The sequence below is a fragment of the Canis aureus genome, chromosome 19 (genome assembly GCF_053574225.1).
Source record: "Canis aureus isolate CA01 chromosome 19, VMU_Caureus_v.1.0, whole genome shotgun sequence".
Lineage (NCBI taxonomy): Eukaryota > Metazoa > Chordata > Mammalia > Carnivora > Canidae > Canis > Canis aureus.
Genome location: NC_135629.1, coordinates 54,709,027 through 54,722,078, shown reverse-complemented (window position 1 = coordinate 54,722,078; position 13,052 = coordinate 54,709,027). Strand labels below are relative to the sequence as shown.

The window sequence follows — 13,052 nt, the reverse complement described above, 5'->3', positions numbered from 1 at the left end:
TCCTGGGGTTTTGGGGCCTAGAAACAGCTGCTCTTTCTCTGTAGGGATTACTGCGAGGGCCCAGGTCCGGGGAGGGTGGATTGTACAGAGCAGGCCCTGTGAGACTCAGGAAATATATTCAAATCCCTATTTGAATGCGGTTGGGGTGGAGGCGGTAACGTGACTGGATCCCCTCTCTGAAGCACCTTCTTTGGGTCCCTATGGTCTCCTGGGTGCTGGGTAGAAGCTGTGAATGCTGGGGGCTGGGGGCTGGGGGCTCCAGGGGCCTCACCTGCCTTGGGAGTCTGAGCCGACACTCACCTCTGGCCTTCAGGCTTCACTCTGGAATGAAGACTTTGGGCCAGCGACTTGTGTTTTGGTAGGGGTCCGAGATGCCACGTGCGGATGCGGAGAGGGGAAGTGACTGCTCAGGGAGTGGGCCTGTGGGGGTCCCTGGAGGCATTCCCTGGGGACAGGGTGGTGGGGTGGGGGAGGTGGGTGGCCCACCCTCCTTGGCACAGGCAGGGCTTCCTGAAAGGATGAGGGAACTCCAGAGGCCCAGCTCCTCTGGCTACAGGCCATCCCAGATTTGCCTACATTTGCTTCCCTCCTGGCTTCCAGGTGATGGGGAAGTAGCCATAGGACCTGTCAGGCCCCAGCCCCGCGGGCTGTCAAGGTCCCCAGTGAGGCTTTAACAGCAGCTGATGGGGAAGTGGATAAATGTGAGGATGAACTTCCATCCCCATGCCCACATCTTGCCTACAGCCGGCTGTCGGATGAAGGGCACAAGGGAAGGCAGCTGTGGGGATCGCAGGGCTGCAGCCTCTTTGTGCCAGGCAGTGCTGAGGACCTGCGCCAGGCCTGGCCCTCAAGGTGCTCTCAAACTGGGGGAGACAGACACCCCCTGGCCTGTGTGGTCGGGACTGAGACAGAGGGAGAAAGCTCTGGGCTGGGGGCCCTGAAGCAAAGGCTAGACATTGCCTGGCCATGTCAGGCTTTATGCAAGAGGGGACATCTGTGCTGTGTTTTGAAGCGTGAGTAAGAGTTTTCTTGTTGCTCTGGCTTCCTATGGCCAGCTCTGTCAGGCTCCAGGCTGTTCTCCAATCTCCCCAGGTCTGGAGCTCTGTGCCTTCCTGCCTCTGCTCATCGTGTCTCCCCTCAAAGCTCAGCTCTGAGCCCCAGTTTCTAGGGAAGAGGGCGGGGAAGAGGGCCTGCGCTCAACGGCAGTTGTGATGTACGTCAGGCCTCTTTTTGCTGCTGGGACAGTGGGAAGGACACACACACAGAGCCCTGGCACTGAGGAGCCCACCTCGTAGTGGGCAAGACCGACAGTGAGCAGATAAAGAAACACGTAACTTATGGGGTGGGGGTACGTGCTCTGGAGAAATCAAAGCAGGAAAGGGAGCTCCTGAGTGCGGGGGTCACGCTCTGGAACGGGTGGGCCGGGAGGCCCCACTGACTTGGGCAGAGACCTGGGGAAAAGGAAGGAATGAGCCTTGTGAATCTGGGGACACACTGCCCCTGGCGGGGGGTACCGCCATGCAAAGGCCCTGAGGTGAGAGCTTGTGGGGGCGTCTTCAGAGGCTGGTGGGAGTGGTTCGTGGCCGAGGTCAGAGCAGAGCGCGTCTCCAAGCTGGATGGTCCCTCTGAGGTCTGAGGCGGAGTGAGGATCCTATCCCAGGCGTCACCCTGACCACCAGACCTCCTAACTCACCTCCCCTCTCTGGGAGTCCACATTCTGGTGGCAGAGATGAAACTTTACGGCCAAGGGAGCGGAGAGGAAAGGACGAATGTGACAGTCATTGTGGGAAAGACCCACCAGAGCGTGGGAGCTGATTAGACCTAGCGGGGGCAGGCGCTAGGGCCTGGATGATGTCAAGGTCCCCAGCCTGTGAATGCCCCGTGCCACTGGCAGAGGCAGGGGAGAGGGCAGGAGAGTCAGAAAGTGGGTCAGCTGGAGGGCAGAGGCTCTGAGGGGCCAGACCTGGATTCAGATCCTGATGCCACCACGTGAATAAAAATGGGACATTTACTTCGAACACTGTTGTGCTATTTCAATACCACTTGGCACGGTGTCTGACACCTGATAAACCCGCACTAAAAAGTCTTCTTAGGGAGGACGTGGGGCAGCATAACACAGCAAGCAGGAGGTTGGGTTGGGGTAGTATTTCTCAGCTGGGGTGACTTTGTACCCCCTCCTCGGGGCATTTGACCAAGTCTGGACATGTTTCTCGTTTCATCACAGCCGGGAGATGCTACTAAAATCCGGTGGGTGGGTATGAGGGATGCTGTCAGTATCCTATAATCGCACACACAGCAGAGAATTCTCTGCCCCTAACATCAATAGCGCTGAGGTTGAGAAACCCTGCGATAGGGGCAGAGAGCTGCAAGAATTTTTAAAATATTTATTTGGTTAAATAAATACATTCATACGATTCAAATATTAAAACACATAAGAAGGTGCACAGGGAAAAATTTAACTTAGATACCCAGCTCCTGCCTTCTCCCGCGAGTAACTCCTTTTTTTTTTTTTAAGTGGACTGTGTTTCCATCCAGAGTTTCTTTTTTTTTGTTTTTTGTTTTTTAATAAATTTATTTTTTATTGGTGTTCAATTTGTCAACGTATAGAATAACACCCAGTGCTCATCCCATCAAGTGCCCCCCTTAGTGCCCGTCACCCAGTCACCCCCCACCCCCCGCCACCTCCCCTTCCACCGCCCCTAGTTCGTTTCCCCGAGTTAGGAGTCTTTCATGTTCTGTCTCCTTTTCCGATATTTCCCACTTTTTTTTCTCCTTCAGAGTTTCTTTATGCAAACATAAGCAAATAGGAATTTAGGTTCTTATTTCCTACCCTTCTCCCTTAACACGGACGATGGCACATACCACCGACTGCTTTCCATCTTGCTTTCCTTACTTAAAAATCATCTTGGGACTCTTTCCAAATCAACATAGAGATTGTCCTCATTTAAAAAAAAAAAACCAACCATGACTGCACGGTATGCCAGATAGTCCATTAATTTAAGAAGTGACTTATATTGTGTTAATTGCGTGCCAGGCATTAGTCCAAACCAGGTGCCAGCAAACTACAGTCCAACAGGTGCATCTGGACCACAGCATGTTTTTATAAATAAAGTTTTATTGGCACACAGCCATGCACATTGCTTCATGCACAAATTGTCCACGCTGCTTTCCAGCTAAACCAAGGAGTTGAGGAGTTGCCACAGAGACCGTCTGGCCTACGGGGCTGAAGATGTTAACTGTCCAGACATTTGTAGAAAATGTTTGAGGGTTCCTGTTGTAAATATTTTCTTCCTTTCTTTCTTTCTTTCTTTCTTTCTTTCTTTCTTTCTTTCTTTCTTTCTTTCTTTCTTTCTCTTTCTTTCTTTCTTTCTTTCTTTCTTTCTTTTTCTTTTTCTTTTTTTTTAGATTTATTTCTTTATTTTAGAGAAAGCGAGTGAGAGGGAGCACCAGCGAAGCGGGGGGGAGGGCAGAGGGAGAAGGAGAGAGAGTCCCGAGCTGATTCTGTGCTGAGTGCTGAGCCCGACTTGGGGCTCAATCTCACAACCCTAAGATAGAGACCTGAGCCGAAACAGGAATGCGTCGCTTAACTGGCTGTGCCACCCAGGTGCTCCTGTAAACATTTTCTATACATTAACTTGTTTAATCTTCATAATGCCCTTGGTGGTAGATGGTATATGATCCTCATTTTTCACTTGCCTCAGGCCACCCAACTTGAAAGTGGCAGAGCTGGAGATTGGAACCCTGGACAGCCTGGTCCTGGGGTTCTTGCTGTCCACTGTTACCCAAAACTGCCTCTATCTCATTGCTCAGTGGCGTGATCACTTATTTTATCATCTCCTCTATCAATGGACACTTGAGTTGTGCCAGGCTTTTGTTATGACACATTAAATGCAACCATTCACCTTGTCCATGAGTCATCTTTGGTCTCCTCCACTGTGTGACCTTGGGTGTGTTACCTAAACTCTCTGTGCCTCAGTATCTGCATCTGTAAAATGGGGATAATAAATCCCTACCTTTAAGCATTGTTGTGAGGGATAATGAATTACTATAAAAAGCTTAGAAAAGTCCCTGGCTACCCAGGAATCTTATTATTGCTGCCATACACATGAGCAAGTATCGCCATGGGATAAGCTCTCTGAAGGATTTGCTGGCTCAAAGGGTGTGAGCTTCTTGTTTGGGGCAGGTATGGCCAAATTGTTCTCCATGAGGGCCTGTTCCCATGTGGGCTGTTCCAACTACATTACCACTAACAAAGCATGAGAGTGCTTATTGTTCATCACCTTACCACAGACTGTTCTGTTGTTAAGATTTTGGAGTCTTGCCAACTTCATGGGTGATAAATGGAGCTTATTATGGCTCAATTTACATTTCTCTTATTCTGAGTTTGAACCACCTCTTTTCTTTTGTTTAAGAGTTATTTCTGTTTCCTCTTGGTGAAGTAATATTGGTTCATATCATTTGCCCATTATTTTTTTTCCTTCTGGGACTGCTGTCATTTTTTTTTCTTATTGATTTTTAGGAACTCTTTATATATGAGGCTGGCTTGAATTTCAAGTCAGGTACTTACTACCTTTGTGATCTTGAAGAAGAGAAACATTACTTAACCTATTTGAGCCCTGGTTGTCTTATTTATAAAGTGGGGATGTGGACAGCACCTTTATCTCAGGGTTGTGTGTGGGTTAAAAAGTAATAGGTTAAGTTAAATTCCTTACTGATGCGATTGATGTGCTAAATTTAGCAAGTGCTGGGGATCCCTGGGTGGCTCAGCGGTTTGGTGCCTGCCTTAGGCCCAGGGCGTGGTTCCAGTCCTGCATTGGGCTCCCTGCATGGAGCCTGCTTCTCCCTCTGCCTGTGTCTCTGCTTCTCTCTCTCAGTCTGTGTCTCTCATTAATAAATAAATAAAATCTTTAAGAATAAATAAATAAATAGATAGATAGATAAATTCAGCAAATGCTAAAATAATGGGAGAAACTTTTTTGTTGATTTGATTTCAGTCAAAGTTGGCTTAGATGTGGTACGTCATGGTGTGTAATGTTAGCTGCTGTAACAAACTGCACATTTCAGTAGCAGTAAGGGTTTACTTCTTGCTCACATCACAATCTAGTTTGGGTCAACTGGGGGGTTAAGGGGGTGGCTCTTCTTTACAAAGTCCCTTCAGGACCTGGGCTCCTTCCATCCCATGGTCCTCCTCTCCTTAAAGCCCTTGGACTCCTCTCTATCCCAGAAGGTGAGGAAGAAGAGTGTAAGGAGGGAAACCATGGCAAGCTTTCATGGGCCAGGCCCAGAAGTGGTGCCTTCACCTCCATTCTTGTTTCATTGGCCATAACTCCATCACAATGGTCCTATCCAACTGCAGGAGAGGCTGAGGCTGGTTTCGTTGGGAGCCGGGGAGGACAGGAAATGGGTTGGGTGGACGTAGAAGAGAATGTTGTAGAACCGCAAAGTGATGCCTAGCTGGCTTCAGAGATGCAAGTCTGGAGGGGCTGGCTTGGAGGAAGCCATGATGGGATAGGGAATGAGGATCTTGAACCAAAGCCATGGGCGGGGTGGGGGTGGGGTGAGGGGGTTAAGCTAGGGACTGGGGCCCTGGGGCCCTGGGGTGGGAGCAAATCTCAGCAAAGTAGGTTGGATTGGTTCAAAGACCTCATCTTAACATGTTTACTATGGCCGATGAGGACAGAAGTCTGGGAGGGCCAACATTTGGTATTATACCTTCTTTTATTCCATTTTTATTATTTTTTTTCTGTTCACTGACCTCCTTTTGGTCCTAGTACTGGGAAATGTTACCCTTCCATTGCCTTTGGGGCAAAAGATAGTCCTCATCTTGGCCCATGAGAGTCTATGATTTGGCCTCTGCCCACCGCCTGGCCCTCTCCTCCCCCACTCTGTTGCCTTCCTTCACTCTACTGCAGACACAGAGCCTCCTCGCTGCTCCCAGAACCCACCAGGCCCAATGCAGCCTCAGGGCCTTATCACATCTGTTCTTTCTCCACAGATCTGTCTTCCCCCTGATATACACTGTGATTGTTCTCTTATCTCCTTCAGGTTTCTTATCAGAGAGCTTCCCTGGTTTCCACACCTAAGATTGCACTCCCTACCTACCCCCTACCCCTGTTCCCCACCCCTCTGTACTATCACATCTTTTTCTTATATTATTTTTCACCATAGCACTTACAACCCTCTGACCTACATAGTTTTTTTTTTACTTCTTTGCTTATTATCAGCTTCTTCCACTGGAATGTCAGGCAAGGCTTTTGCCTGTTTGGTTCATAGCTGTGTCCCTTGTGCCTAGAACAGCACCTGGCACATAGTAGGTGCTCAGTAAATATTTATCAAATATTCACTTTATTCATTTATTTGTCCTTCCTTTATTTTTTAATTTTTATTTTAAAAATATTTTATTTATTTTATTTTATTTTATTTTATTTGTTTATTTGATGGGGAGAGAGAGAGCGCACAAGCAGGGGGAGTGAGAGAGGGAGAAGCAGGTTTCCCACTGAGCAAGGAGCCCAATGTGGGGCTTGATCCCAGGACCCTGAGATCATGACCTGAGCTCAAGGCAGATGTTTAACTGACTAAGCCACCCAGGAAACACTTTTCATCCTTCCTTTAATACTGGAACAGCAAACCATAACTGATGCCTTCTTTCGTACATACAATTTAATGGATATACCCTGTCACACTCATTTGTTGACATTGTCTGTGGCTGCTTCCATTTCATGAATAATCATGACAAAGGCGCTATGACCTGCGAAGACAAAAAAAGTTTGTTGTCTGTCTCTTTACAGAAGGAGTTTACCAATTGATCCCTGATTTAGTGGGTGTTTGTTGAGTGCTTGCTTATTATTGGTTAGTGGTGGTTGGTTAGCAGTGGTTAAGTATGGATTGCTTGAGATCAATCCTGCGTCTACTGGTTCCTAGTTATGTGACTTTGGGCAAGTGTCCAGGCCTCTCCTGCCTTTGGTTTTCTCACCTGTAAAATAGGGAAAACGGTGATGATGCTTCTGGTAATAATAATAATAATGAGGATATCACCCGCATCATGGATATTTACTTGTATTAGGCCATGCACAAGATGATGGAGAATTCCATGATGAACGACACACAGGCCCTCATGTAGCTCATGGAAACAGATGAGGAAATAGGCAGTTACCTGAGAGTCTGTGATGGGTGGGTGGAGCCCGGGGTATTGTGGGAACGGAGAGGAGGGAAGCAATCAGGGTAAGCCTCCTGGAGGAGGTGAGATGCCAATTGAGTGTAGGAGGTTGGGACATATTGAAGAGCCAAAAGAGGTTCTGTTTGTCTCCTTTGTTAACATTTATAGTTCCAGGAAGTGGGCAGCACCCGAGGGTGTGTTGGATGGGCACAGCTGAGCTTCTAGAGATCTCACCATATTGTAGAGATGAACTGTCCCCCTCTGATAGCAGGGATGGTGTTCTGAGTCCTCTGCTTTAGGAGGAACTTGGGAGTCAGGTCCCTTGGGGGGAAGAAATAAGGGATGTTCAGTTGGAGAAGTTTGAAGTTTGAGGAAATTCTGAGCTCCGTCTGCAGAAATTTTAACCAAGAGTTTTAGACCTTGTGACAGAAAACCCAACTGAAACTGGCTTAGTAAAAAATAATATTTATTAGCTCACATAACTGAAAAGCTTGGGAGAAAATGTGTTCAGGTCCAGCTGGATCCAGGGGCTCTATCTCAGGATCACGCCTACCCGTCTCTTAACTCTGCTGTGTTTTCAGTGTTTTCCCTCATTCTCAGTCATCCTTTCCCCTCATGGTGGCAGGCATGGTGCCTGACTGCTCCAAATTCAGATGCCCACATTTTTGTGTATAATGAAAAATGGCTGCTCAAGCCCAAATCTATGCCTCACTGGATATGATTTCTTTGTGTATGTGTATGGGGAGGAGAGTCACAACCAATTGTGGTGAGTAGATTATGATGTTCTGATTGGCCAGGCTGAGGTTATATACCTATTCCTGGAGTTGGGGAGGAGCTGACCCCACCGAAAAGAGCTAGAGGGGAAGGAGGAGGAGGGGTGGTTCCCCAGGGGACACTGAGGGGCTGCTAGCAGAAGCAGGAATAGATGTCAGGAGGCAGTCCATGCATATACTGGCAGTATGAACTTCAGTGCACAGCTTCTCACCATCCTGCTGTCAGCTGGAGTCTCGTCTTTCTCTCTTCTAGGGGCTGCCCCATGCATTGTAGGATGTTTGGTGGCATCCCTGACCTCCACCCACTTGATACCAGTAGCACCCTCTTCCCTTGAGCTGGGACAGCAAAATGTCTGCAGACGTTGCCAAATGGTCCCTGGGACGTGGAATCCCCTTATCCCCCCACCCTCACCCCCCACCCCCATCTCAGAAACTTGGTTTTGGAGGGAGCAAGCTTCCTATCTTGAGAAAAGTCCAAGAAGATGTGTGTGAACAATTTCTGTCTGGGGACGGTGAAGAAGAGATCCAGAGCTTCTTTGAGTTAGAATAATCATCTATTCTATTATCAGCAATAGGAGCTGTGCTGATTGCTGGAGTTTTGGGAAAGAACACAGAAGATACATTCTCTGATCTCCTGAGTTCATGGCCTTGTGGGGGAGAGGGGCAGTGTACTGGTTTCCTGTGGCTGCCCTAGCAGAGGACCACACACTGGGTGACTTAAAATAACAGAAACATATCATTTCTTGATTCTGGAAGTTAGAGGTCTGAAATCAAAGGTGTGGGCAGGGTCAAGCTCCTGGAGGCTCTCATGGAGAATCCATTCCTGGCTTCTTCCAGCTTCTGGTGGCTCCAGGCATTTCTTGGCTCCTGGCTGTGCCACCCTGTCTTCACCAGGTTGTCTCCTCTGTGTGTCTCATGTAAGGACGCTTGTTGGTGAGTTTAGGGCCCACTCTGGTAATCCAGGATGATACTGTGATCTGCAGATCCTTAACTTAATTACATCTTGCAAAGTCCTTTTATTATTATTATTATTATTATTTTCAAATAAGGTCACATTGACAGGGAGGTTCCAGGGATCTGGTATAGTTATATCTTTTGGGGACCCACCGTTCAACCTACTATAGATAGTAAAAAAGCAAATCAACAAAATATTACAATAAATGCTGCAGACAAAATAAGCCAGGGGTCAAGATGGAGAAGAGGAAAGCGTGGTCTGGAGGGTGGCCAAGGAAAGCTGAAAGCTGAAGGATGAAGAGCTAGCTCTGGGAAGAATGGGGCGAGGAGGGCAAATGTCATGCAAAGGCCCTGTGGGGAGGAGGGTCTAAATGAAGGTGAATGGTGAAGAGAGAGTGCTGGGACTGAGGTTGGGAGGAAGGCACTTCACTAGAGTGGCTGTGCCTATATGTGCACAATTAAATGTGATGAGAAGTTCTTGGAGGGTTTAAACAGGTTGGCAGGTTAAAGAGGTTCCTCAAGCTGCTCTGTTGGGACCAGACTGTTAGGGTGATTGAAATGGCAGAGGGGGGACCTGGGTGGAGGGGATTGGTGGTGTCCCACCGGGATGCGATGGTGGCTGGACTATGGATGGGCTCACATTTCAGTGGTTGTGCTGGTTGGACATCCTGACAGACCAGAAGGGGGAAGGGTGAGAGTGAATGAAAGGAGGTGAGATGATGTCTAAGTTTGTAGTTTAGGAACCTGTGTGAATGGGGGCCTTATTTGCTAAGATGAGAAGGCTGGGGAGAGTCAAGATTTGGGGAGTTCTGATGGGGCTCAGTTACCTTGGAGATGGAAGGCAGCACAGCATAAGTGTTAGTGCAGTGGTTCTCAACCAGGGGCACGGGGAGCACTGCCCCCCCCCCACCCAGAGCACATCTGAGGGGGATGCCTGGAGATATTTTTGGTTGTCACTACTGGAGGGAGTGGTGTGCTCCTGGCATCCTGTGGTAGAGACCAGGGGTGCTGTGGATATCCTGATGTCCTATAATCCCAGGACAGCCACCGAAATATCAGTTGTGCTGAGGCTGAGAAACCCTGTTTGAGGGACAATGACTCTAGTTACATGGGGGTCTGGGTTCCACTCTTGACTGTTGAATCTTGGATGAGTTACTGAATCTCTCCGTGACTCAGTCTCCTCACCTTTTAAATGTGGATCAGAATAGTCCCTGCCTTATAGGTCTGTTACAGGAATTAAATGAGCTCATGGTTATAAAATTGTCACATGCTGCAAGTAGTACCTAGTAGTGATTGGTAAGCAAACTCACAGGGGTGGATGAGATCCCTGGTGGGGGAAGAAGAGAGAGAAGAAAAGGGGTCAGCGCCTGAGGGTGCAGCAGCATGGAGAGGTTGGGGAGAGGAAGAAGAAGAAGCTGAGGGGTCAGAAGACAAACAGTGACTTAGGAGGAAAGCCAGAGGCCAGAAAAAGAAAGTGTATCCACAGTGAGGTGTCAGTACTTTGAAAAGAATAGTTTTATTGAAATGGATGGAAATAGTATCAGAAAGTGTAATAAATAACAATAGAAACCAGTCCCATTTATGCAGCCCTTACTATGTGCAAGTGGTTTTTTTTTAATTTTTTAAATTTATTTTTATTTATTTATTTATTTATTTAATTTTATTTAATTTTATTTTTTATTTTTTTTTATATGTGCAAGTGTTGTTCCAAGTAGGTAACACTTATAACTCATTTGATTTTCACAACAAATCCATGGAGTAGGTGCCATGATGTTCAGGTTATTTCTTCTGTGAGTCAAACCACCCCAAACTTAAAGATGTAAGACGACAACTATTTCAGAATTTTCAGAGTCTGTGAGTCAGGAATTCAAATGGAGTGTGGAGATGATGGTTTGTCAGCCTCACGATGAAATGCCTTGAATATCTGAGGGCTGGAGTCAGCTGGAGGATCCCTCACCCGCACGCTGGAAATCTGGGATGGGGTGACTCACAGCTGAGCTCAGCTCGGGCTGTTGACTAGAAGAGTGTCCTGTGGCCTCTCCACGTGGCTCGGGCTTCTTTACAACATGGTGACTGGGTTTTGAGAAGGAGTGTGGAGAGACCAAGTGTTTCTCAAGGTGGAGGTTGCAAGTTTGCTTCTGACCTACTTGGAGACCACGTGGTGTCACTTTGCTCTGATTCTCTAAGACCAGCCTGGATTCAAGGGCAGGGGAATCAGACTCCACCTCCTGATGGTGGTGTGACGAGTCCCCCTGCAGAAGAGCATGCTGGTTGGGTGCTATGTTGATGGCCATCTTTGGAAAGCACAATCTGTTCTTCGTTACTATCCTAGTCTCAGAGATGAGGAAATGGAAACATGGAAAGTTTAAGTGAGTTGTCTAAGTGAACAAGTAGCTACGTTGGGATTTGAGCCCCCCAAGCCTGTGACCATAAGCACAATATGAATGTTGCCTCTTCAGGGGGCGGGGTGGGGGGGAGCATATGAACCTTTTAGGTGGTTATGGAGGTAGACTTGGATTCAAATTTCTGGTTTTCTCAGTCAGGGTTTAGCCAAGAAAGCAGAAATCATCTTAGATCTTTCAGACAGAGAAGATTTAATTCAGGGAATGGCTAGTGGGTGATGGGGGAGCTGAGAGGACAGGGAATTCTGAGGTTAGTAACCTGGAGAGTGGCCACCTGGCCAGAGAAACAGTAGAAGAGATGATGTGACCAGGGTCCAGAGGCTGGAGCCATTCAGGGGAGCCAGAACCTTGTGCAAGGACCGCCATCAGGGAGTGGAGACCAGGAGGAAGATATATTAGCTGCTGAAGAAGCAGAGCAAGAGAAGGAGAAATACCCTGGTTTCTCTTCCTCCCGCCCTCTGGCCTCCTGCCAGGGTATCCCATTGGCTGAGCCTACCTGGAAGCCAGGGTGCAAAGGAGCCTGGGAAATGTAGTTCCCTTATCTTTGGCGCAAAGGGCAGAGGGCAGGCGGGGAATGGATCTGAGAGCAAGCCGACCACGGTCCTCATAGTAACTGCCTCGTTGAGCTCGGTGTTATCTCAGTGGGAGCTGCTGTTACCTGCTGTTTGCCCGAGATTGGGTGAAATAAAATGGTTTCATTTCCCGAGGCAGGGTCCTCTTTAGCTCTAACGGCTCTGGTGGTTTTGGAGTTCAATCTTAGATCAAATCCAGATCTCCTTTCTTAGGACTCTCCACCAGCCCACAGCTCATCAGCCTTCCTCCAGATAACCCATCAGAGATCTGCCGCAATAACTGTGTCCCTGGCTCCCTCCAAGTCACCTCTAGTCCTGGAACCCTGCAGCAACTTCATGGCTTCTCAATGGACGATGTGTTCCCAGAAATCCATCTTGCGGTGTCTGTCTTGTGTCTGTCTGCCCTGGGGACTTAGAATGATCCCCACATGGATGCAGCATCCAGCACCCCAAAAGATGTGGGGCTGTCCCCTTCAGCGTGATCTGCAGTGGAGTGTGGGACCAGGGGAATTGGGGGAAGGGCATCAACTGTTTGTGCTTCCCTCTCAGAGACTCTGAGACATGGCCAAAGGGTGGGGATGCTCTGGTGACAACCACCTACCCCATTTTGATTACACAGTTTTTTTTTTTTTTTAAGATTTTATTTATTTATTCATGGGACAGGAGAGAGAGAGGCAGAGACACAGGCAGAGGGAGAAGCAGGCTCCATGCAGGGAGCCCGACGCGGGACTCGATCCTGGGACTCCAGGATCACGTCCTGGGCTGAAGGCAGGTGCCAAACTGCTGAGCCACGCAGGGATCCCTGATTACCCAGTTTTTAAAAAATTTTTGAGAGAGAGAGAGAGAGAGAGAGAGCCTCTTAAGCAGGCTCCACACCCAGCTTGGAGCCTGAGGTGGGGCTCGATCTCAGAACCCTGAGGTCATGGCCTAAGCCGAAATCAAGAGTCAGGCACCTAAATGACTGAGCCACCCAGGCGCCCCTGATTACACAGTTTTGTTGTTCAGTTTTGGTAAATCAGCATCCGATACTACTCTTGGTTCGCTCCCTCCCACTCCTTCTTTCTCACTTTGCTCCAGTCACACTGGCCTCCCACCTCTTTTCCCAACACACCGGGCAGTGTCCTGCCTCAGGGCCTTTGCCCTGGCTGTTGCCTCTGCCTGGACTGCTTTTCCTCCAAGGCACCCACCTGGATCA

At 48.3% G+C, this 13,052-nt stretch overlaps 1 protein-coding gene across 2 annotated transcripts in view; it reads left to right on the top strand.

Moving 5' to 3' along the window:
* VAV1 (vav guanine nucleotide exchange factor 1) overlaps window positions 1-13,052 on the top strand; it is a 49,871-nt gene that overhangs the window by 1,978 nt on the left and 34,841 nt on the right. The gene's annotated exons all lie outside the window — the stretch shown is intronic.